The 26,277-nt window shown below is 41.5% G+C and overlaps 1 protein-coding gene across 5 annotated transcripts in view; it reads right to left on the bottom strand.

Annotated features, from left to right (window-relative positions):
* Positions 1-26,277, bottom strand: part of mecom (MDS1 and EVI1 complex locus) — a 514,494-nt gene that overhangs the window by 172,079 nt on the left and 316,138 nt on the right. The window lies entirely within an intron of this gene.

Genomic DNA, 26,277 nt, shown 5'->3' with positions numbered 1-26,277 from the left:
CCACACTGCTCTTCATTTCCAAAAGCTCTATTTAAACATTTGATATAACAAGCTATGGGGCTTGTGGTCTATATCTGTAGTCGTCCCCCCCGTGCTATGATTTTTTTTCTACATTATAAACCAGTTCCTTGTGGTCTACATAACATGTGATGGTGGTTCTTTGGTCAAAATGTTGCATAGATTCCACCAAACTATCCAAAAATTAAGCAGACTGTGGAGGGGGGCGTGGCCTGTGGACCTGCAGCGAAGCGGGGTGTGCCAGGACCGGCTTCGAGATCAGCGACAGGTGCGTAAATGACCCACCTGGGCCTGCTTATCTAATCACCTGTCGCTCTGTTAAAGGCCTACTGAAACCCACTACTACCGACCACGCAGTCCGATAGTTTATATATCAATCATGAAATCTTAACATTGCAACACATGCCAATACAGGGTTAGCTTACTAAAGTGCAATTTTAAATTTTGCGCGAAATATCCTGCTGAAAACGTCTCGGTATGATGACGCCTGCGCGTGACGTCACGGATTGTAGAGGACATTTTGGGACAGCATGGTGGCCAGCTATTAAGTCGTCTGTTTTCATCGCATAATTCCACAGTATTCTGGACATCTGTGTTGGTGAATCTTTTGCAATTTGTTCAATGAACAATGGGGACAGCAAAGAAGAAAGCTGTAGGTGGGAAGCAGTGTATTGCGCACCCCCGCCGTAGAATGCACCCCCTGACTGTTGTGCCGGATAACACAGCCGGTGTTTCATTGTTTACATTCCCGGAAGATGACAGTCAAGCTTTACCATTGGCCTGTGGAGAACTGGGACAACAGAGACTCTTACCAGGAGGACTTTGAGTTGGATGCGCAGACGCGGTACCGTGAGTACGCATGCAGCTGCGGCTTCCAAACATATGATCGCTTGCCCGTACGTGCGTGCCGCTATGTGCATGTCATGTACGTAACTTTGGGGACTTTTGGGAAATATATGTGCTGTATGAACTTTGGGGAGGTGAACGGTACTTTGGGCTGTGGGACTGAGTGTGTTGTGCAGGTGTTTGAGTTGTATTGGCGGGTTATATGGACAGGAGGGGGGAGGTGTTTGTTATGCGGGATTAATTTGTGGCATATTAAATATAAGCCTGGTTGTGTTGTGGCTAATAGAGTATATATATATGTCTTGTGTTTATTTACTGTTTTAGTCATTCCCAGCTGAATATCAGGTCCCACCTGCCTCTCACAGCATCTTCCCTATCTGAATCGCTCCCACTGCCCTCTAGTCCTTCACTCTCACTTTCCTCATCCACAAATCTTTCATCCTCGCTCAAATTAATGGGGAAATCGTCGCTTTCTCGGTCCGAATCGCTCTCGCTGCTGGTGGCCATGATTGTAAACGATTTGCAGATGTGAGGAGCTCCACAACCTGTGACGTCACGCTACTCGTCTGCTACTTCCGGTACAGGCAAGGCTTTTTTATCAGCGACCAAAAGTTGCAAACTTTATCGTCGATGTTCTCTACTAAATCCTTTCAGCAAAAATATGGCAATATCGCGAAATGATCAAGTATGACACATAGAATGGACCTGCTATCCCCGTTTAAATAAGAAAATCGCATTTCAGTAGGCTGCTGCCTAAAAGGCACCATCAAGCCTGCAGCTTGATAGTGTCAAGCTGCAGGCAAGTCGCCAGTAGATTGACGGTTTTAGTTTTTTTTTGGTTTTTGTTTTTAGACATAAATCGATAGCCAAACTGATGTTTGAGGAATTTATGTCGGTGTGTGGGGTTGGTGGCGTTTTGGCAAGCTGAAAATGTGTTGTTTATTTAAACTATTTTCCTTAAAATATGCATCAAAACAATAAAGTGTGTTTTATCCAATGATTTGATTAATGGAACTAACTGTCATGGCTGGTCACACCAGGTGTTCTCCTGTGTTTAGTGTTAAATCTAAAGCTTAGTGATACATCAGATATATCAGATCGTAGGTGGGTTTTTTTTTTTACCCTTTGCGTTTATATTTCCCTGTTTGTTGCATTTTTGTTGTTAAATATGTCGATAGAGAGGGGGTGTGACGTTCATATGTTGTCAATATTCAGTGTTTTATCGTTCATAGTTAATATTGTAAATCCCACATTCTTTATTTTCATGTACATTCTGGGTGTCTCATTCAGTAAAAAAAAAGGAAAATTCCATTCCGTTTTTCATAACTTTTTTAACATTCAATCAAACATTATTGTGAGGTTTGGTATTAAAAATCAGGCATACCAGCCTCCAGACACATTTTTTTCTCAACATTTGGCACCCCAAGTCAAAATAATTGCCCAGGCCTGATATACACGATTAATCGATTAATTTGATTTGTAAAAAAAAAACTTGATATAAATTATGTAGTTTCGCTTCATTGTTTAATTATTGAGTGTAACCATTACAATATGCAGACATTGTTTCCGCATGACTACTTTCAATAGAGCGAACATGAGAGCTGTGCTGTGTGGGGGCCGTGAAGTTATGGCAAGCACAAAATGTGTTAGTTATTTCAACTATTTTCCTTAAAATATGCATTAAAACAATAAAGTGTGTTTTATCCAATGATTTGATTAATGGAACAAACTGTCATGGCTGGTCACACCAGGTGTTCTCCTGTGTTTAGTGTTAGTTCCTGTCCTGCGCTCTTCTTTTGGTGGCACTTCCTGTTGCGTTGGTGTTTTTTTCGTGACCGCTTCAGGTTTTTGCATAGCCTTCCCAATGCTTCGGTGCCCTTCTAAACGGTACTCATCTTTTGTTTAAACAATTTAAATACTTTGTATAGTTGAAGACTTACGGCCATTTGAAAACATCACTGCACATCATAATGGCAGCTACAGTTTCCATCTTAAAGATCTAAAAGAAATATTTGGGAATGTCCGGCGGGCCAGATTGACAAGCTTAAAGGGGAACATTATCACAATTTCAGAATGGTTAAAACCATTAAAAATCAGTTCCCAGTGGCTTATTTTATTTTTCGAAGTTTTTTTTCAAAATTTTACCCATCACGCAATAGCCCTAAAAAAAGCTTCAAAGTGCCTGATTTTAACCATCGTTATATACACCTGTCCATTTTCCTGTGACGTCACATAGTGATGCCAACTCAAACAAACATGGCGCATAGAACAGCAAGCTATAGCGACATTAGCTCGGATTCAGACTCGGATTTCAGCGGCTTAAGCGATTCAACAGATTACGCATGTATTGAAACAGATGGTTGTAGTGTGGAGGCAGGTAGCGAAAACGAAATTGAAGAAGAAACTGAAGCTATTGAGCAATATCGGTTTGAACCGTATGCAAGCAAAACCGACGAAAACGACACGACAGCCAGCGACACGGGAGAAAGCGAGGATGAATTTGGCGATCGCCTTCTAACCAACGATTGGTATGTGTTTGTTTGGCATTAAAGGAAACTAACAACTATGAACTAGGTTTACAGCATATGAAATACATTTGGCAACAACATGCACTTTGAGAGTGCAGACAGCCCAATTTTCATCAATTAATTTTTTCTGTAGACATACCCTCATCCGCTCTCTTTTCCTGAAAACTGATCTGTCCAGTTTTGGAGTTGATGTCAGCAGGCCAGGGAAGCTAGGGTCGATATTCTTCTCTTGATCATCTTCGGTGGCATAAGGGACGGTGTGAGCCAAGACATCCAGGGGGTTTAGCTCGCTCGTCTGCGGGAACAAACTGCCGCCATTGCTTGCCGTGCTACCGAGGTCCTTTGTCCCTGAATTGCTCACACACTCCGGCAGATTCAATGGGGATCCGGCGGCAGATTTCTTTGACTTTATCGTTGGAAATACATCTGCTTTGAGTGTCGCAGGATATCCACACATTCTTGCCATCTCTGTCGTAGCATAGCTTTCGTCGGTAAAGTGTGCGGAACAAACGTCCAATTTCTTGCCACTTTCGCATCTTTGGGCGACTGGTGCAACTTGAATCCGTCCCTGTTCGTGTTGTTACACCCTCCGACAACACACCGACGAGGCATGATGTCTCCAAGGTACGGAAAACAGTCGAAAAAACGGAAAATAACAGAGCTGATTTGACTCGGTGTTTGTAATGTGTTTGAGAAAATGGCAGATTGCTTCCCGATGTGACGTCACGTTGTGACGTCATCGCTCCGAGAGCGAATAATAGAAAGGCGTTTAATTCGCCAAAATTCACCCATTTAGAGTTCGGAAATCGGTTACAAAAATATATGGTGTTTTTTCTGCAATATCAAGGTATATATTGACGCTTACATAGGTCTGGTGATAATGTTCCCCTTTAATGGGCCTCAATTAGCCCAGGTCTGGTAAATATAATCAACATATTCAACCCCTATGACAAGTCAAGCCCTATTTTGTGTTTTTCGACCCCCTCTATTTGAGACACTGGCAGAAGAGCAGAGCAGTAAAATCACACCCCTCAAAATCCCTTTCAAAAGGTGGGGGGTTTAGGCGACTGGCTGGCGCCAAGAATGGTGTACTGCCCACAGCGACGAGGTTTCTCCGGGCCCTTCCTATCACTGGCCTGAGCAGAGAGGGGGTGAGAGGAGAGCGAGGGGGGTAGGGGAGGGGGGCGAGGTAGCAATTGCCGGGATGTGAGAAGGCGAGGAGGAGAGAGAGGGAGAGAGAAAACAAACAGGACAGAGGCTGCAGTGTGTGTCAAGTCAGTGGGGAGTTTCAGAATGTTCTCCACCGCTGTTCTCCTGAGCAACAAACTCCTGGTGGGTTATCTGCTCCTGGCGCTGTCATTTATCATCAGTCAGGAGAAGCAGGGCCAGCACAGTCGGAACATATAACTCCACACGCGCAAACAGATGTGGAGGGAGAGGACACACATGCGGGCGCTCTTGCATTGGGGCAAACACACTTGTGCACGGACATGCAAATCAATTTGTAGGTCGACATGTGCAACATCACCATCAGCCGGAGCAAGAAAAACACTGATATTAAATGCCTACTGAAATGCAATTTTCTTATTCAAACGGGGATAGCAGGTCCATTCTATGTGTCATACTTGATCATTTCGCGATATTGCCATATTTTTGCTGAAAGGATTTAGTAGAGAACATCGACGATAAAGTTCGCAACTTTTGGTCGCTGATAAAAAAGCCTTGCCTGTACCGGAAGTAGCAGACGAGTAGCGTGACGTCACAGGTTGTGGAGCTCCTCACATCTGCACATTGTTTACAATCATGGCCACCAGCAGCGGGAGCGATTCGGACTGAGAAAGCGACGATTTCCCCATTAATTTGAGCGAGGATGAAAGGTTTGTGGATGAGGAAAGTGAGAGTGAAGGACGAGAGGGCAGTGGGAGCGATTCAGATAGGGAAGATGCTGTGAGAGGCGGGTGGGACCTGATATTCAGCTGGGAATGACTAAAACAGTAAATAAACACAAGACATATATATACTCTATTAGCCACAACACAACCAGGCTTATATTTAATATGCCACAAATTAATCCCGCATAACAAACACCTCCCCCCTCCCGTCCATATAACCCGCCAATACAACTCAAACACCTGCACAACACACTCAATCCCACAGCCCAAAGTACCGTTCACCTCCCCAAAGTTCATACAGCACATATATTTCCCCAAAGTCCCCAAAGTTACGTACGTGACATGCACATAGCGGCACGCACGTACGGGCAAGCGATCAAATGTTTGGAAGCCGCAGCTGCATGCGTACTCACGGTACCGCGTCTGCGCATCCAACTCAAAGTCCTTCTGGTAAGAGTCTCTGTTGTCCCAGTTCTCCACAGGCCAATGGTAAAGCTTGACTGTCATCTTCCGGGAATGTAAACAATGAAACACCGGCTGTGTTATCCGGCACAACAGTCAGGGGGTGCATTCTACGGCGGGGGTGCGCAATACACTGCTTCCCACCTACAGCTTTCTTCTTTGCTGTCCCCATTGTTCATTGAACAAATTGCAAAAGATTCACCAACACAGATGTCCAGAATACTGTGGAATTTTGCGATGAAAACAGACGACTTAATAGCTGGCCACCATGCTGTCCCAAAATGTCCTCTACAATCCGTGACGTCACGTGCAGGCGTCATCATACCGAGAGGTTTTCAGCAGGATATTTCGCGCAAAATTTAAAATTGCACTTTAGTAAGTATTGGCATGTGTTGCAATATTAAGATTTCATCATTGATATATAAACTATCAGACTGCGTGGTCGGTAGTAGTAGGTTTCAGTAGGCCTTTAAAGGTCGGTCTTTGTGCGCAACACACACACACACACACACACACACACACACACACACACACACACACACACACACACACACACACACACACACACACACACACACACACACACACACACACACACACACAGACACACACGTTATCATTTGGAATGGGGACCAAGTTTTGATCATCACTTGTGGGGACCACCCTTTCTACAGGTTGTGGAGGCATACAAAAATTTGGTAAAATGGCCACTGCCCAGTTACCGTATTTTTCGGACTATAAGTCGCCGTTTTTTTCATAGTTTTGCCGGGGGTGCGACTTATACTCAGGCACGACTTATGTGTGAAATTATTAACACATTACCGTAAAATATCAAATAATATTATATAGCTCATTCATGTAAGAGACTAGACCAGTGGTTCTTAACCTGGGTTCGATCGAACCCTTGGGGTTCGGTGAGTCGGGCTCAGGGGTTCGGCGGATGTCAAAACACACCCGACTCATCGTGTAAATAAAAACTTCTCCCTATCGGCGTATTACGGATACGGCAACAGCAGAAGTCAGACTGATTTGCAGGTGTGTAATTTGTTGTGAGTTTATGCACTGTGTTGGTTTTGTTCTTTGAACAAGGTGATGTTCATGCAAGGTTCATTTTGCGCACCAGTAAAAAAAACATGGTAACACTTTAGTATGGGGAGCATATTCACCATTAATTAGTTGCCTATTAACATGCAAATTAGTAACATATTGGCTCTTAACTAGTCATTATTAAGTACTTAATAATGCCTTATTCGGCATGGCCTTATTATAACCCTAACCCTAACCAAATAACTCTAAATTAAGTCTTTGTTACTTAGAATATGTTCCCCATACTAAAGTGTTACCAAAAACATATAACTTTGTCTTCTATCCATCCATTTTCTACCGCATGTCCCTTTCGGGGTTGATTGTAAAATATGTCAATGGAGAGGGTGTGTGACGTTCACATGTTGTCAATATTCAGTGTTTTATCGTTCATAGTTAATATTGTAAATCTCACATTCTTTATTTTCATGTACCGTATTTTTCGGACTATAAGTCGCAGTTATTTTCATAGTTTGGCCGGGGGTGCGACTTATACTCAGGAGCGACTTATGTGTGAAATTATTAACACATTAGCGTAAAATATTAAATACTATTATTTAGGTCATTCACGTAAGAGACTAGACGTATAAGATTTCATGGAATTTAGCGATTAGGAGTGACAGATTGTTTGGTAAACGTATAGCATGTTCTATATGTTATAGTTATTTGAATGACTCTTACCATAATATGTTACGTTAACATACCAGGCATGTTCTCAGTTGGTTATTTATGCCTCATATAACGTACACTTATTCAGCCTGTTGTTCACTATTATTTATTTATTTTAAATTGCCTTTCAAATGTCTATTCTTGGTGTTGGCTTTTATCAAATAAATTTCCCCCCAAAATTCGACTTATACTCCACTGCGACTTATATATGTTTTTTTCCTTCTTTATTATGCATTTTTGGCCGGAGCGACTTATACTCCAGAGCGACTTATACTCCGAAAAATATGGTAGCTCACACAGGTCTTTAAATCTCTGGATTGATGAAGTAATGTGCTGATCATTCTTACTGGGGACCCTGGGGAAAAAAAGAGTTAATATGGTTCATGGGGACCAAATTCTAATAATTTGGCATAATTCACACAAATTTGTACGTGACAACTGAGGACCATTTAAAAAAAAAAAAGGAAATGCAAATGCCTCACACTCAAACCAACCAGTAAACATGTTTTATGGGCCAAAGTTTAAAAATCCCTTAGGCATCTTCAGAATGGATCTGACTATCATTTAAAAAGGTTTCCCTTTAGGGGACCTGTTTTTTTGTCCCCATACCGTCAGAGGTCCCCTAAAGGTGACGGCGTAAACAGAGCGATGTCCCCATTAAGTAAGCATTGCCAGACCACACACACACACACACACAAACACACACACACACACACACACACACACACACACACACACACACACACACACACACACACACACACACACACACACACACACACACACACACACACACACACACACACACACACCTCAGGACATCCCTCTATAAGGCCAAGAGGGCCTTAACGTGTTCTCTTGTTACCTATAGTTGGATGTGACCATAAAACTGAGTTGTGTGAGTGTGTGTGTGTGTGTGTGTGTGTGTGTGTGTGTGTGTGTGTTGTTTTTCCATGCATGAAACCATTTCCACTCCACCGTTTATGTAGGACACACACGTTTAACCAGGTAAATTATTAACCTGTACTGCGTCGTAACCATGGCTGTTACATCAAGTCTCTAAAATGGCTTATCAAGACATAAACTATCTACTATATACCAGTGTTTTTCAACCTTTTTTGAGCAAAAGGCACATTTTTTTCATTGAAAGAATCCGGAGGCACACCACCAGCAGAAATCATTAAAAAATGAAACAGTAAAAAGTCGTTGTCGCAATTGTTGGATATGAATTTAAACCATAACCAACCATGCATCACTATAGCTCTTGTCTCAAAGTAGGTGTACTGTCACGATTTGTCACATCACGCCGTGACTTATTTTGAGTTTGTTGGTGTTTTCCCGTGTGTAGTGTTTTAGTTCTTGTTTTGCGCTCCTATTTTGGTGGCTTTTCCTGTTTTGTTGGTATTTTCCGGTTGCAGTTTCATGTCTTCCTTTGAGTGCACCTGCTTTGTTTTAGCAATCAATAATATTTAAGTTGTTGCTATCTTTTTTTGTGTGGACTTTGTTGATTGTCATGTCATGTACGGATGTGGACGGCGTCTCTGTTCCACACGCTGTAAGTCTTTGCTGTCGTCCAGCATTCTGTTTTTGTTTACTTTGTAGCCAGTTCAGTTTTAGTTTCGTTCTACATAGCCATCCCTAAGCTTCAATGCCTTTTCTTAGGGGTACTCACCTTTTGTTTATTTTTGGTTTAAGCATTAGATACCTTTTTACCTCCACCCTGCCTCCCGCTGTCGCCTGCATATTGTGATCACGACAAACCATCGTAGTCTCACACGACGTGTTCCCGACATCTACAAAACAATTAGCTACCGGCTGCCACCTACTGATGTGGAAGAGGATAACACGGTTACTCTGCCGAGCTCTAGACAGCACCGACACTCGAACACAACACATAATTTGCAGACTATAACTACTGGTTTGCAAAAAAATATTTTTAACCCAAATAGGTGAAAGTGCATAATGTGTGAAACAGAGTGGTTGAAAAACACTGCTATATACTACAATATCGATAACGCCGAAACCAGATCTTTTTGCGTTAATATCGATTCTCAAATCAAAATGTTGATACTTTTGATACTTTATTTCACGGGTGTCCAAACTTTTTCCAACAAGAGCGGGGGTCATATTGATATTTTTTTTATTGAAAAGAATGCTAATTCCAGATATCATGTCAGCTTTGTACTAGAGGAGACTAAATATAACATTATTAATTACTAGTCAGGACATTTCATCTTTTTCTTATTACATACCAATTTTTTTTTTCTTCATACATTTTAACTTTTGTTTATTCCCATGTAAGAATAGAAAAATAAATAATTATGTTTATCTGTAGAACCTACCCAGCAGGCATAAGACATTAAAAACAACGTTGAGAACATGTTGAATTAAGTCCTGACGTTGAGCAACTCAAACATGACGTTGAAACAACATGCTTTTTGATGATGTTCAATCAATGTTGTAATAAATTTTGCCTCATTTAATAGTTTTTTTTAATCGGTTATCGTAACTACTTTTTAAGTGTTATTGGATTGATCGCAAAATGACGTCAAATTTCTTCATATCAGCCCAATAATTATCTGTCCCTAATATTTCATTTATGACGGGAAAAATTGTTTAGATTTTGTATACGATTTGGTCTGTGTCAGACTTTAAAGAACAAAAAAACAATTACCACTATATTAAAAATATATTTATATCTACCGTATTTTTCGGACTATAAGTCGCAGTTTTTTTCATAGTTTGGCTGGGCTCCAGTGCGACTTATATATGTTTTTTTCCTTTTTTATTATGCATTTTCGGCAGGTGCGACTTATACTCCGAAAAATACGGTAGTTAACATCTAAATTACTGTATTCTCCAGACTATAGAGCGCACCAGTATATAAGCTGCACCCACTATATTTTAGGGATTTTTTTCCCTCTATATATTGACCACACGTTACGAAATTAATATTTACACAGAAAGATTCTGTAAATGTTTATTTATTTACGTTAATTGTTTCCAAACGGTGTCTGTAAAACAGCAGTAAAACGGCGGATCAAACAAAACAGAAGTCATCGTCATGGACATAAGCTGCGGAAGCCAGCTCTCCAATCAGCTAAACAGACTCAAAAAGTCCACGGAGACGTTTTGGTGAATTTACAAAACTGAAACAATACAAAAAAATGCAATTAATAATGCAGTTAATAATACTAACACCGACACTCGTAAAGTTGTTGTCATGTCTGTGTAATCATGTTTTGTTTTAGTCATGTTTTGTTTAGTTATTGGACTCTTTAGTTTCTGGCGTTTCACTCCCTTGTCTTGTTTCCATGATTACCCATTAGTTTCACCTGTTCCACGTTTGGACTCATTGTGCACTCTTGTTTGTCACCATAGCAACCCATTAGTTTTCACCTGTCACGTCACGCACCTGTTTCACGTTTTGAGTCATGCACCTGTTTTCGTTAATCATGTCTGTAGTATTTAAGTTCATTGTTTTCAGTTTGTCTGTCTGGTGACATCCCACAATTATGCTCGGCACATTTCTGACACTTGATTTCATGTCCATCGTTCATGCTGCTCCTTTTAGTCCATGCCAAGCAAGTTTTGTTTATTAATGCTATAGGCTTTTGGTTTCATAGTTTGTTCTCCGCCACTGTGCGCGCTTTTCGTTTGTACTTTATTTTGATGTATTAAATAAATCATGTATTTACATTCCCGTCTCGCCCGAGCCAACTTTCCGTTGCATTCTGGAAAAGCAAACACCCAGGACCAAGTCATGACAGTTGTTAGCATATTACCTAATGCTAACAATTATTGTATTATGATAGAACTTACATATATGCATGAAAACACTCCTACATACATCAAAAATGGGACGGTTTAGTAAGTATAAACTATTTTAGTTCTATTGTAAAACTTACAAATGTTGCTTGGACCTATGAAAAATCCATAGCACAAACAATAAAAAACTTTCTCAGTGTGTTTGCTTGTTTAAAAAAAAAAGAACAAAAAAAAAAGAAGGTATTATTGCCGTCTGCAACGAAAAATGCATAAATAAGCCACACCGTTTTATAAGCCGCAAGGTTCAAAGTGAAGGAAAAGAAAGTGTCTTATTGTCTGAAATTTTTTGGTTAATAAAGGATCAACGTTTCGTCAAACAAGACTTCACACGATCCTAAGTTGCATCAGAGTTTTCAGACTTTCCCGATATGTAAGGAAGGAAACATAATCATAAGAGCTTCCATGGCTTAAAATATGTCAATAGGTGCGTTTTAGTTGATTATATTCATTCCTCTTTGATAATTGGTGAGCAATAGCGTGTTCACATTCTCTCCTTATCCCTCTCTCCTTCTCACATAATCATTTATTTTACAGACTTCTTCCTCTAAAGTGCCTTCAGGGTTTAATTATGTACATACGACAGCCTCTATAAACTTCTATTCTGAGGACCTTTTTTTTTTTTAATCGACTTTTCAACCAGGCTGCCCTCTGGCATCTCAATTAACCATTTATAAGAGAAAACACTACAATTAAGCTAAACGTCTCCTTAAAGACGCTCACGCATCAGTCTTTCTTTCTCGAGGATGGCGGGAGTAGGTGGCAAAGACACCGTGATGCAGATGGAGCGGGAGACGAAAAGCAAAGGAAGGGAAGCACCGAAACGGAGGACTGCAGGCGGGGCGGAAATAAATGAGATGTCATTATGAAGTGAACTAAAATGAAAGATCGGAGGAGATAAGTGCAGTGGGACTGTGGCAGGACGGGTGACAGGCCCGCTGGCCGTAGAAGAGCCAAAACCGCAGCGACCTTGCTACTTAGTCCCTAATTACATGTTTTGAAACTTTAGTCGTTGGGCCTCTCAAAGCACAGACAGAAATGACAACACCATTACAAACACTCTGAAAAAGAGACCGGGGGAGGAGAGTAGTAGGGAGAAAAAATGGTAAGGAAGGCTGATAAGGGATTTTTTTTTGGAGCGTGTGCAACATAACATTGGAGGTGACGGACAGAGCATTTTATTTTCGTGATATAAACTCTCTCAATCAGCACCAAAACACACTTTCATGAGGGTACACCAGGGGTCGGCAACCCGACATGTAGAAAGAGCCCATATTGGGCCAAAAATACAAAAAAATAGAGATGTCCGATAATGGCTTTTTTTGCCGATATCCGATATTCCGATATTGTCCAACTCTTAATTACCGATTCCGATATCAACCGATACCGATATATACAGTTGTGGAATTAACACATTATTATGCCTAATTTTATTGTGATGCCCCGCTGGATGCATTAAACAATGTAACAAAGTTTTCCAAAATAGATCAACTCAAGTTATGGAAAAAAAATGTCAACTTGGCACTGCCATATTTATTATTGAAGTCACAAAGTGCATTATTTTTTTTTTAACATGCCTCAAAACAGCAGCTTGGAATTTGGGACATGCATGAGGAGGTTGAGGTGGGCTGGGTTGAGGTGGTGGTGGGGGGGAGGGGTGTATATTGTGGCGTCCCAGAAGAGTTAGTACTGCAAGGGATTCTGGGTATTTGTTCTGTTGTGTTTATCTTGTGTTACGGTGCGGATGTTCTCCCGAAATGTGTTTGGCATCCTTGTTTGGTGTGGGTTCACAGTGTGGCGCATATTTGTAACAGTGTTAAAGTTGTTTATACGGCTACCCTCAGTGTGACTTGTATGGCTATTGACCAAGTATGTGTTCCATTCACTTGTGTGTGTGAAAAGCCGTAGATATTATGTGACTGGGCCGGCACGCAAAGGAAGTGCCTTTAAGGTTTATTGGCGCTCTGTACCTCTCCCTACGTCCGTGTACACAGCAACGTTTTAAAAAGTCATGCATTTTACTTTTTGAAACCGATACCGATAATTTCCGATATTACATTTTAAAGCATTTATCGGCCGATAATATCGGCAGTCCGATATAATCGGACATCTCTACAAGAAACTAATCCAAAAATCCTTTTTCTTTTATAGAAATGTATCGCAGCTGTTAATTTCTTTTATAGAGGAATGTAGTCAATCATAGAACTGGCACCAGATGTTATTGAAAAGTCTTGATTTTGAATCGAGAGTCGTTTTGAATCGAGAATCGATTCTGAATCGAATTGTTACCCCCGAGAATCGAATCAAATTGAATGGTGTGGTGACCAAAGATTCGCAGCCCTACTGTACAATACGTTTCATCATCATCAAACATGTTGTCGTATTTTAACAGCTTAGTCCAGGGGTCGGCAACCCAACATGTTGAAAGAGCCCATATTGGTCCAAAAATACAAAAAAATAATCTATCTGGAGCCGCAAAAATGTTAAAAGCCTTATGTAAGTGTTATAATGAAGGCAATACATTAAGTTAGTGTCTCAGAGGGTTAAGATAACTCCTGGAAATGCCGAAGATATAGATGTGTGTTTCCAAGTTAAAGGAAAGGACAGGCTGTCTTCTTCCAATGGATTTATTACAATCTTTGCAAGCTGGGTTTGCTGTGGTCTGGAACAACATGGCACACAATCAGAAATGCAGCTAATAGTACATACAGATAATGTGTCATGAGACATGCAAATATAAATTAAATACACAGAGGACATAAGTAAAGGAAATTAAATGAACTCAAATATACCTACAAATGAGGCATAACGATGCAATATGTACACACATCTAGCCTAAATAGCATGTTAGCATGGATTATTAGCACTCCACGCAAGTCATTAACATCAACAAAGCTCACCTTTGTGCATTCACGCACAGCATACAACGTTTGGTGGACAAAATGAGACAAAGAAGGTGTGGCATAAAACACGTCTTTCTGTGGCAGCGACGGAGAAAGTTGTACACGTAAACCAACTACGGCGAGTTCAAGGACCACCAAAATTAGTAGGACAAAACGGCGCTGGCCAAATACTCTCATCATTGATGCATAAACACAAACATATTAAACAGTGGTATTTCTAACAATTAGGAAGGTTTGTGTCATGTTTGTCCTCCTACAGAAACATTATTAAAACAACAAATTTATCCCCCCCCCCCCCAAATTTTTCCATTTTTGAAAAAGCTCCAAGGAGCCACTAGGGCGGTGCTAAAGAGCCGGGTTGCTGACCCCTACGGTACACAAATCCTTTAACACACACTTGGCACACTTGGCTCATGGTCATTTCAAACAACTGTATTCGTGACCACAAGATGCAGGAACCAGGAGAGCGACGAGCAGGTAAGATGCTTTTAATATCATTAACATAGGAAGAGCAGTGAGGTATGCAAACGGTTCTTAACAATAGTCAATCCTCGAGCACTGAGGAGCGCGGGAGATAGGCATGAATAGAAAGCCTGCTGATTTTTACCAGGTGTGGACCGGTTGCCAATCAACAGCAGGTGAGGGGAAAGCAGCGCTGGAAAGCAGATAATATAACCAAAATAAGAGCACGGATAGGAAATAAACACAAAACAAGGAAGCACAAACAGAAATGAAGTGACAGATCGTCACAAAAGGAACATTAATCCTCAACAACACTTCTGGAGTAGGGTTGTACGGTATACCGGTATTAGTATAGTACCGTGATACTAATGAATCATTTTAGGTACTATACCGCCTCTGAAACGTACCGGTCCCGCACGCCATCGCGCCCGTGTTGTCGTCACGTCGAGTCATTGCCGGTTTACGAGGAGAGGAGCATGTTCGGCGGCACACAATCACGGAGTACTTACAAGCAGACACAGTGTGTAGACAGAAACGGAAAAACGGACGCATTTTGGCTTAAAAACTAACGATGAAGGTGAAGTTATAACACTGAAACGCCCTTAGGAAGAGGTGCTTTAAGACATGGCTAGCTAGCTAGCGGGTGAAGTTAATCCGCCATCGCCAGTGTTTTAGCTACTTCTAATTCACTAATCCTGGTCTCCATGGCGACAAATAAAGTACGTTTCTCACAAGTATCATCCCTGCAGGACGAGGAATAGTTAAACATGCTTCACTACACACTGTATCTCACCGGTGTCACGATGTAAACAAACGCCATTGTTGGATCTACACCGGACATCCACTGTAATGATATCAAGTACAAGCACGTATCGAGAACAAGAAAGTTTGATCATATCACGCCTATACTGGCTCACCTGCACTGGCTTCCTGTGCACTTAAGATGTGACTTTAAGGTTTTACTACTTACGTATAAAATACAACATGGTCTAGCTCCAGCCTATCTTGCCGATTTTATGGTACCATATGTCCCGGCAAGAAATCTACGTTCAAAGAACTCCGGCTTATTATTGATTCCCAGAGCCCAAAAAAAGTCTGCGGGCTATAGAGCGTTTTCTATTCGGGCTCCAGTACTATGGAATGCCCTTCCGGTAACAGTTAGAGACGCTACCTCAGTAGAAGCATTTTAGTCCCATCTTAAAACTCATTTGTATACTCTAGCCTTTAAATAGACCCCCTTTTTTGGACCAGTTGATCTGCCGTTTCTTTTCCTTTCTCCTCTGCTCCCCCCTCTCCCTTGTTTAGGGGGGGACACAGGTCCGGTGGCCATGGATGAAGTGCTGGCTGTCCAGAGTCAGGACCCGGGGTGGACCGCTCGCCTGTGCATTGGTTGGGAACATCTCTGCACTGCTGACCCGTCTCCGCTCGGGATGGTTTCCTGCTGGCCCCACTATGGACTGGACTCTTACTATTATGTTGGATCCACTATGGACTGGACTCTCACAATATTATGTCAGACCCACTCGACATCCATTGCATTCGGTCTCCCCTAGAGGGGTGGGGGGTTACCCACATATGCGGTCCTCTCCAAGGTTTCTCATAGTCATTCACATCGACGTCCCACTGGGGTGAGTTTTTCCTTGCCCTTATGTGGGCTCTGTACCGAGGATGTCGTTGTGGCTTGTGCAGCCCTTTGAGACACTTGTGATTTAGGGCTATATAAATAAACATTGATTGATTGATTGATTGATCTAGTCCAGTGGTCGGCAACCTTTACCACTCAAAGAGCCATTTTGACTGGTTTCCACAAATTAAAGAAAACAATGGGAGCCACAAAACTCTTTTGAAATTTAAAATGAAATAACACTGCATACAAAGTTTTTTTTTGCTTTGTGCTATGTATAAACCAGGGGTCTCAGACACGCGGCCCGCACCTTAATATGGAAATGTAATGTTAGTGCGGCCCGCGAGTTTTATATGAAGGGCACTTGACAGCGTCACACTTGCCAACCCTCCCGATTTTTCCGGTAGACTCCCGAATTTCAGGGAAACTATTCTCTCGAATGTATGCTGATTTTCACCCAAACAACAATAATAAGGGCGTGCCGTGATGTCACTACCTTTAGCGCCCTCTACGGCTTGAACAAACAGCTTGCCAGCCCAGTTACGTGTTATATGAGGCTTCTGCAGACACACATAAGTGAATGCAATGCATACTTGGTTAACAGCCATACAGATCACACTGAGGGTGGCGATATAAACAACTTTAACACTCTTACTAATATGCGCCACACTGTGAACCCACACCAAACAAGAATGACAAACACATTTCGGGAGAACATCCGCACCGTAACACAACAGAACAAATACCCAGAATCCCATGCATCCCTAACTCTTCCGGGCTACTTTATACACCCCCGCTACCATCAAAGCCCGCCACCCCAACCCTGCCCCCCCACACATCAACAACACGTAGATTGAGGTGGGCGGGGTTTGGTGGTAGCAGGGTGTGTAATGTAGCCCGGAAGAGTTAGGGATGCATGGGATTCTGGGTATTTGTTCTGTTGTGTTTATGTTGTGTTACGGAGTGGATGTTCTCCCGAAATGTGTTTGTCATTCTTGTTTGGTGTTGGTTCACAGTGTGGCGCATATTAGTAAGAGTGTTATAGTTGTTTATACGGCCACCGTCAGTGTGATCTGTATGGCTGTTGAACAAGTATGCCTTGCTGTCACTTAGTGTGTGAGCAGACGCCGCATACAAAATGTGACTGGGCCGGCACTCTGTTTCTTAGGTGAAAAAGCGGACGCGACGACAGGTTGTAGAGAACGCAAAATGCAGTGCCATCACGGCACGCCCTCAATTTTGTTGTCCGGGTGAAAATCGGAGAATGTTTGCCCTGGGAGAGGCAGTGAAATCCGGAAGTCTCCCGGAAAAATCGGGAGGGTTGGCAAGAATGCAGCTGAGCCGCATCAGAGTGGTCAAAGGGCCGCATGCGGCTCAGGAGCCGCGGGTTGCCGACCCCTGATCAAGTCGATACTATGATTACGTCGATATTTTTTGGCATCACATCTTCTTTTGTTTTGTTTTTTATTTATAAACTCAGAAAATATGTCCCTGGACACATGAGGACTTTGAATATGACCAATGTATGATCCTGTAACGACTCGGTATCGGATTGATACCCAAAACTATTGTAAAGTATCAAACAACAGAAGAATAAGTGATTATTACATTTTAACAGAAGTGTAGATAGAACATGTTAAAAGAGAAAGTAAGCAGATATTAACAGTAAATGAACAAGTAGATTAATAATTCATTTTCTACCACTTGTCCTTAATAATGTTGACAAAATAATAGAATGGAAAATGACAATATGTTACTGCATACGTCAGCAGCAAAAATAGGAGTCTTTTTTTGCTTACTTACTACTAAAAGACAAGTTTTCTTGTATGTTCACTATTTTATTTAAGGATAAACGTGCAATAAGAAACATACGTTTAATGTACCCTAAGATTTTTTGTTAAAATAAAGCCAATTTTTTTGTGGTCCCCTTTATTTAGAAAAGTACCGAAAAGTATCGAAATATTATTGGTATCGGGACAACACTATTCTGGAGCTTCTGTTTCTTCATGATGTTCAGTATATGTGGAGGTGGAATCGAGTAGCGAGGGCAGAATAATGAATTTATTGACAGTGCAGTGTGAAAGCCGCAGTCTCAAAGGAATATAACCTGCAGAGGCACTTTTTGACGAAACCTCTGACTTTCGATGCCCTGAATAGCCCTGCTTGGGTAGATCGAGCCCTATATGTATTGTTTAATGAATCCCACTTTGTGAACTTTGAACGTCCAGATGTTGAGTTCAAAGCATTGTTTCCTTGACTGAACGAGCAAACACCTTCCTCGGCCCGTTCATGAGTGTGCATTGATTAGTGCTTTACTGCTCGCACTCGTTTCCTGCTATTAATTGGCCGTGTGAGGTCTTATCTCTCCAGCTGATTGCTTGTCGGCGGACAAAGTGAAGCGGAGAGCCGAGAAAAGACGGCTGGATTGCTAATACCTGTAATCTGCGATCAATCTGGGCCGAAGTATGCGAGGGAAGTGGTGGGGTCGACCCCTGGCTGCCCCCAACCCCTGCACACCCCAGTGCGGCTCCTCGCTTGTCTCAACATAGCCCCTCATCCCTAGGGTTAGGGGGGGGGGGGGGGGGGGGGGGGGCTTGGTCAGCCCTAGGGGGGGAACACGCCGCAGAGCAGGCAGACAATTTTCAGCTTGACCGCTTTTACTTTCAGGCCGACTATCGTGAAAACAAACTGACAAAACAAAGGACAGCAAATTAATGACCCGTGCCCCCTCAAACCCCCTACCACCACCCCCAGCCTCTTACGATTGACTTCCAGCTTTGGCACGTCCCCTTCGCCCACCATGACTTTTGATCCCTTCCAAATCACAGCCCCACATGTCTGGACGCTGACGTCCACTCGCACATCAGTACCGCCGTCGCCCTCGTCCTTAACTCCGTGACCCGTGGCATCTGGTTTAGATTGTCACAGGAAGCGCGAGGCGGAGAGGTACAGAGGGGAAGACCCGGTGTGAGAAACGGGAGAAAAGGCCTCTCTGTCTGTGTCCTTCATTATCATGTGTTAATATTCATGCAATTTGAAAAAGAAACAGACGTGGAGTGGGACTTGCCCGTGCTTAGTGGAAACAGCATGCGCTCGAACGGGCCGGACGCGCGTCCAAGCCGCAAACCTCAAGCAACCATGTATTCCCTGAGAAATTGTCACCGGACCACAAGGTTCCAAGCTCTTACTGGGAGCCAAGTTTTCATTTCATCTTCATTTTCTGTCAGTGGAATGACATGCATTATGTCACTGTGGCTAATGTGCGCTAGCAAGATGACTAAAACCCTGCTGAGGGTTTAAAAAGCGAGGCACAGAATGTGTACTTCCACTTGATAATGCCTGCATATTCGGTAGGCAATATGACTAAACATCAAATTAATTTATTTACAAAGCGCTTTTTATACAAAAAAGAAATGCAACACAAAGTGCTTTACACTAGAGATGTCCAATAATGTTTTTTTTGCCGATATCCCGATATTGTCCAACTCTTAATTACCGATACCGATATATACAGTCGTGGAATTAACACACTATTATGCCCAATTTTGTTGTGATGCCCCGCTGGATGCATTAAACAATGTGACAAGGTTTTCCAAAATAAATCAACTCAAGTTATGGAAAAAAATGCCAACATGGCACTGCCATATTTATTATTGAAGTCACAAAGTGCATAATTTTTTTTAACATGCTTTAAAACAGCAGCTTGGAATTTGGGACATGCATGAGGAGGTTGAGGTGGGCTGGGTTGAGGTGGTGGTGGTGGGGCGGGGGGGTGTATATTTTAGCGTCCCAGAAGAGTTAGTACTGCAAGGGATTCTGGGTATTTGTTCTGTAGTGTTTAAGTTGTGTTACGGTGCGGATGTTCTCCCGAAATGTGTTTGTCATTCTTGTTTGGTGTGGGTTCACTGTGTGCCGCATATTTGTAACAGTGTTAAAGTTGTTTATACGGCCACTCTCAGTGTGACCTGCATGGCTGTTGACCAAGTATGCCTGGCATTCACTTGTATGTGTGAAAAGTCGTAGATATTATGTGATTGGGCCGGCACGCAAAGGCAGTGCTTTTAAGGTTTATTGGCGCTCTGTACTTCTCCCTACGTCCGTGTACACAGTGGCGCGTTAAAAAGTCATACATTTTACTTTTTGAAACCGTTACCGATAATTTTGAAAACGATACCGATAATTTCCAATATTACATTTAAAAAGCATTTATCGGCCGATAATATCGGCAGTCCGATATTATCTGACATCTCTACTTTACACACTTAAAATCAATGCCCTGTTGACCCACATTCCCCATCGTCAATCACACACACACAGACAAATGCATGGCTGAGTACAGAGGAGCCAGGTGAAGAAACACTATCACAGGAGTCGTCTGCACCAGGAGGTCATCTGACCACAGCCACCAGGACGCTGACACAAAGCACCCCGACAGCCATGGTCGAGACAATCCGTAATGTTGAGGGCCCCCTCTGAGGAAACATACATCCTACCTTTACATATTGAAATTGTATAAGCCAGGCCTAATCAACTGGTGGTCCGCGGGCCACAACCGGCCTGCCGAAGCTTTTAATTTGGCCCGCCGAACATCACCCAAATAGGCTTATAGAAAACCATTCTTACTAGGGGTAGAAGCATTTAAGTCCCATCTTAAAACTCATTTGTATACTCTAGCCTTTAAATAGACCCCCTTTTTAGACCAGTTGATCTGCCGTTTCTTTTCATTTCTGCTCTGCCCCCCTCTCCCTTGTGGAGGGGGGGGGGGGGGGCACAGGTCCGGTGGCCATGGGGTGGGGGGGGTCAACCACATCTGCGGTCCTCTCCAAGGTTTCTCATTGTCATCCCATCCCACTGGGTTGAGTTTTTCCTTGCCCTGATGTGGGATCTGAGCCGAGGATGTCCTTGTGGCTTGTGCAGCCTTTTGAGACACTTGTGATTTAAGGCTATATAAATAAACATTGATTGATTGATGGTTGTTCTTGTACGCAGTACTCCCGCCATCCCGCAGTGGGGGGAAAGCGAGTTATATGTGTCACAATGAAGCAGAAGATGGGAATATTGACCCTGTAAAGAATCTAAATAAATCGCGAAAATCGGGTTTTAAGAAAGCATACATTTATTGAAATTGCTGACTTTGCGATATCTATTGTATTTGTGGTCGTGTTGTTTTTTGTTTCTGAGAGTAACTTTGGCTCGTTTAATACGTGCACCGCTTAATTTGACCATTATAGGGCGATACAACTACACCTTAGGCTTAATTATGTTGAGCCACCTGTGCAATGTTTGCTGTGGATGTTTAATTTCCATATGCATAATCATCTATAGCAGTGTTTTTCAACCTTTTTTGAGCCAAGGCACATTTTCTGCGTTGAAAAAATCTGGAGGCACACCACCAGCAGAAATCACTAAAAAACGAAACTCAGTTGACAGTAAAAAGTCGTCGCAATTGTTGGATATGACTTTAAACCATAACCAAGCATGCATTACTATAGCTTTTGTCTCAAAGTTGGTGTACTGTCACGCCGTATGAGTTTTTTTGCTGTTTTCCTGTGTGTAGTGTTTTAGTTCTTGTCTTGCGCTCCTATTTTGGTGGCTTTTCCTCTTTTTTTTGGTATTTTCCTGTAGCAGTTTCATGTCTTCCTTTGAGCGCTATTTCCCTCATCTACTTTGTTTTAGCAATCAAGAATATTTCAGTTGTTTTTATCCTTTTTTGTGGGGACATTGTTGATGGTCATGTCATGTTCGGATGTACATTGTGGCTGCCGTCTTTGCTCCGCAGTAAGTCTTTGCTGTCGTCCAGCATTCTGTTTTTGTTTACTTTGTAGCCAGTTCAGTTTTAGTTTCGTTCTGCATAGCCATCCCTAAGCTTCAATGCTTTTTCTTAGGGGCACTCACCTTTTGTTTATTTTTGGTTTAAGCATTAGACATCTTTTTACCTGCACGCTGCCTCCCGCTGTTTCCGACATTTACAAAGCAATTAGCTACCGGCTGCCACCTACTGAGATGGAAGAGTATTACACGGTTACGGTGCCGAGCTCTAGACAGCACAGACACTCAACAACACATAATTTACACAATGGTTGAACAACACTTATCTATAGTTTATTGTATGAATATATTTACACTAAACCTTCCGTTTTATTGACGTAAAACACACAATGGACATTATACTTTTGTAATGTATATATCATGTTATATATTCTATATGTATATATATTATATATTGCATCTAATATTTGGTATATGCAATTGGGAGACGTTTCATTTTGAGAGCATATTGTGCATGAGTGCGTGCTTTTAAAAGTTGCTAGTGACATGTGACGTCATTGAAGGTTTCAACGGAACTGTGTTTGTTAGCTTTAGCAGTTAGCAGCGGCCGACTGAAGCTTGTCGGCTCAGACGCCAGCTCTTTTGAATCTTTTTGCTGGATTATGTTGCCTCTGGTTAATAAAGAGACTGAAAATGCTTTGATGGCTGTCATATCTTCTTGTCAACAAACGGTGTATTGTTTGGATGGCAAGTCTGTCACTTCAATCGCTGATTTGTTGTTCATTATTACCATTGTGTACGTGTGCGTATGTTGTCTGCTGTGTCACAGTGTGATGGTGCCCCTTCCTATTTGATATCAAGTTCATTTTAGTGCGGTGCTAAATGTTGCTTTTGCTAGTAAAAAAGTTATTTCCTGCTTTGAACTTGTTGCACTTCTGACGCTGTCTTGTTGCCATAAAACCACATCAAAAGTTGCATTCCACTTTATATCAGTGTTGTAACGCAGTGGTCCCCAACCTTTTTGTAACTGGTCAACGCTTGAAAATTTGTCCCACGGGGGGGATGGTATTTATTTTTTATTTTTTTTGTCATAAAGAAATACAATCATGTGTGCTTACGGACTGTATACCTGCAGACTGTATTGATCTATATTGATGTGTAATGTAGGAACCAGAAATATTAATAACAGAAAGAAACAACCCTTTTGTGCAAATGAGTGGGAATGAGTGTAAATGGGGGAAGGGAGGTTTTTTGGGTTGGTGCACTAATTGTATGTGTATCTTGTGTTTTTTTATGTTGATTTAATTAAAAAAAAAAAAAATACAAAAAAAATATTTTAAATTTTTTTATTTTTTTATTTCTTGTGCAGCCCGGTACCAATTGATCCACGGACCGGTACCGGGCCGCGGCCCGGTGGTTGGGGACCACTGTTGTAACGGAGCTAAAAATAATTAGTTAAACTAGTAACCTTACTCGTAAATGTAACGGCGTTACTAACGTTATTACATAGCATGGTTCTTACGAACACTGCTAATAGTACACACAGCTTTATAGTTTGCACACACCATTTATATAGTTCTTTGTATCTTAGTAGATCAGGCCCAATTTATGATTATTCACATATTATTGAACGACTAATTTTTTTTTAGAATTAGCAAGTACGTTAATTATGGCAAAATGACATTATTGCTAATAGCATGTTGACAGGAAAAAACCTTACAGTGTTTCAAACAATTAATAAAAAATATATAAAAAATACTTAAAATTGAAGAATTTAGGTTACAGGACTGTGCTTAGATTTTCACCAATCACACGAACAATCTGTATGGATTTGTTTTTGTAGTTTTTCATTCAATCCATCTAATTGGGTCGGTCCGATGACAGAAATCTTAAATGACAGCTCCAGCAAAGCTTGTGACGTACTAAGATCTTCACAGTACTGTGCATGCAAATGAGTCATTTATTAATTTTGCCTTAAAGAAAATACACTACAAGCTACAAATGTGCCAAAAAAGAAGAAGATTAGACACATCCGAGATTAGGTCAGATAGCAGGGCTGGCTGACATTTGGTGGGAGCAGCTTCAGGGTATTCTCTGGACTCACCAGAGCAAAGCCTGAGTCTGGCAGTCAAGGTCAGCCCATAAGTCTCTTTAGTTCTCTACCAACCTTTTTTTTTTAAAAGCGAAAACATTATTTGTTTCTAATTCAATGCCACATAAGAGCCTACATATGATGGGGAGACGTCGTAGTAAAAATACGCAAATGTTGTATTGCACCTGTAGCTCCAGGGTGCAGAGTCATCTCCTACCTACCACCCTAAGTTGGTCTTTGATTTTTGGCACTCTCTATTGGGAGGTTGGACATACAAGTTAAAGTTAATCCCTTAATCATGAAATGCTGTTAGTATATTAAATAAATACTAATAAAAATATATTTTTTACAAACAGGAAGTTGCAGGAATGTACACATGATCCCCTGCTTACATCTCATTGTGCAACATGTGAATGTTTTAATGGGAACTAAATGCAATGTCTGAAAGGGGTACACATTATTTCCAAAGCAGGACCTCCACCCAGACAAACAATACAAGTACACAGTTTATGAAAAACAATATTTTTTGTTATTGTCATTGTAAGTGGGCCTAAACACTTATATTAGAAAATAACCTCATGGAAATGACTGCTGTCATTTGATTATAATAAGTTAAAAGTTAAAAAGTTAAAGTACCAATGATTGTCACACACACACTAGGTGTGGCGAAATTATTCTCTGCATTTGACCCATCACCCTTGATCAACCCCTGGGAGGTGAGGGGAGCAGTGAGCAGCAGTGGTGGCCACGCCCGGGAATCATTTTTTGGTGATTTAACCCCCAATTCCAACCCTTGATGCTGAGTGCCAAGCAGGGAGGTAATGGGTCCCATTTTTATAGTCTTTGGTACGACTCGGCCGGGGTTTGAACTCACAACCTATTGATCTCAGGGCGGACACTAACACTGACATAGTGTAAATATAAGTGTCAATCCCTTGTTATTTTTAAACCACAGGACATAATGGAATGGTTGGATGCATTGGGAGGTGATGTTCATGGCGTGTGATGCAACAGCCCTTTTAATTATTATGCCATCCATCTTCTTCCTCTTATCTAAAGTCGGGTCGCGGGGGCAGCAGCCTAAGCAGGGAAGCCCAGACTTTCCACTCCCCAGCTACATCGTCCAGCTCCTACCGGATTACCGATTATGCTCGAATCAATATTAATACCGTTGGCTCACACAATAAGAAAAAGAGGAGAATTATTCACTTTTGGTTAAATATGAAAGCAAAACTTAGTCTTATTAATCTATTTTTATAAAATCAAGTATTAAATCGAGAGTCGTTTTGAATCGAGAATAGATTCTGGATCGAAATGTTACCCCCAAGAACCAAATCAAATTGAATCGTGTGGTGACCAAAGACTCACAGCCCTACTGTATGGCCAAAGGTATAGATGTGTGTGCCCAAGTTAAAGGAAAGGACAGGCTGTCTTCTTCTAATAGATTTATTACAATCTTTGCAAGCTGTTTAACGTTTGCTGTGGTCTGGAACAACATGGTAATGTTTGCTGTGGTCTGGAACAACATGGCACACAAACAGAAATGCAGCCAATATTACATACAGATAATGTGCCATGAGACATGCAAATATAAATTAAATAGACAGAAGAAATAAGTAAAGGAAATTAAATGAACTTATATATACCTACAAACGAGGCATAATAATGCAATATGTACACACAGCTAGCATGTGTTAGCATGGATTATTAGCGCTCCGCGCAAGTCAATAACATCACCAAAGCTCACCTTTGTGCATTCACGCACAGCATAAAACGTTTGGTGGACAAAATTAGACAAAGAAGGAGTGGGATAAAACACGTCTTTCTGTGGCAGCGACGGAGAACGTTGTACATGTAAACAAACTACGGTGAGTTCAAGGACCGCCAAAATCAGTAGGACAAAACGGCGCTGGCCAAATACTGTCATCAGTGAAGCATAAACACAAACATATTAAACAGTTGGCTTTCTAACCATTAATAATAATAATAATAATAATAATAATAATAATAATAATAATAATAATGATAATAATAATACATTTAAATTCAACAACAATATAAAATACAATAAAATCAAGGCATATAAATAAACAACACAATACAA

Source organism: Nerophis lumbriciformis, linkage group LG30 (assembly GCF_033978685.3).
Source record: "Nerophis lumbriciformis linkage group LG30, RoL_Nlum_v2.1, whole genome shotgun sequence".
Taxonomy (NCBI): domain Eukaryota; kingdom Metazoa; phylum Chordata; class Actinopteri; order Syngnathiformes; family Syngnathidae; genus Nerophis; species Nerophis lumbriciformis.
The sequence above is the reverse complement of the archived record's forward strand: the minus strand, read 5'-3'. Positions and strand labels throughout refer to the sequence as shown.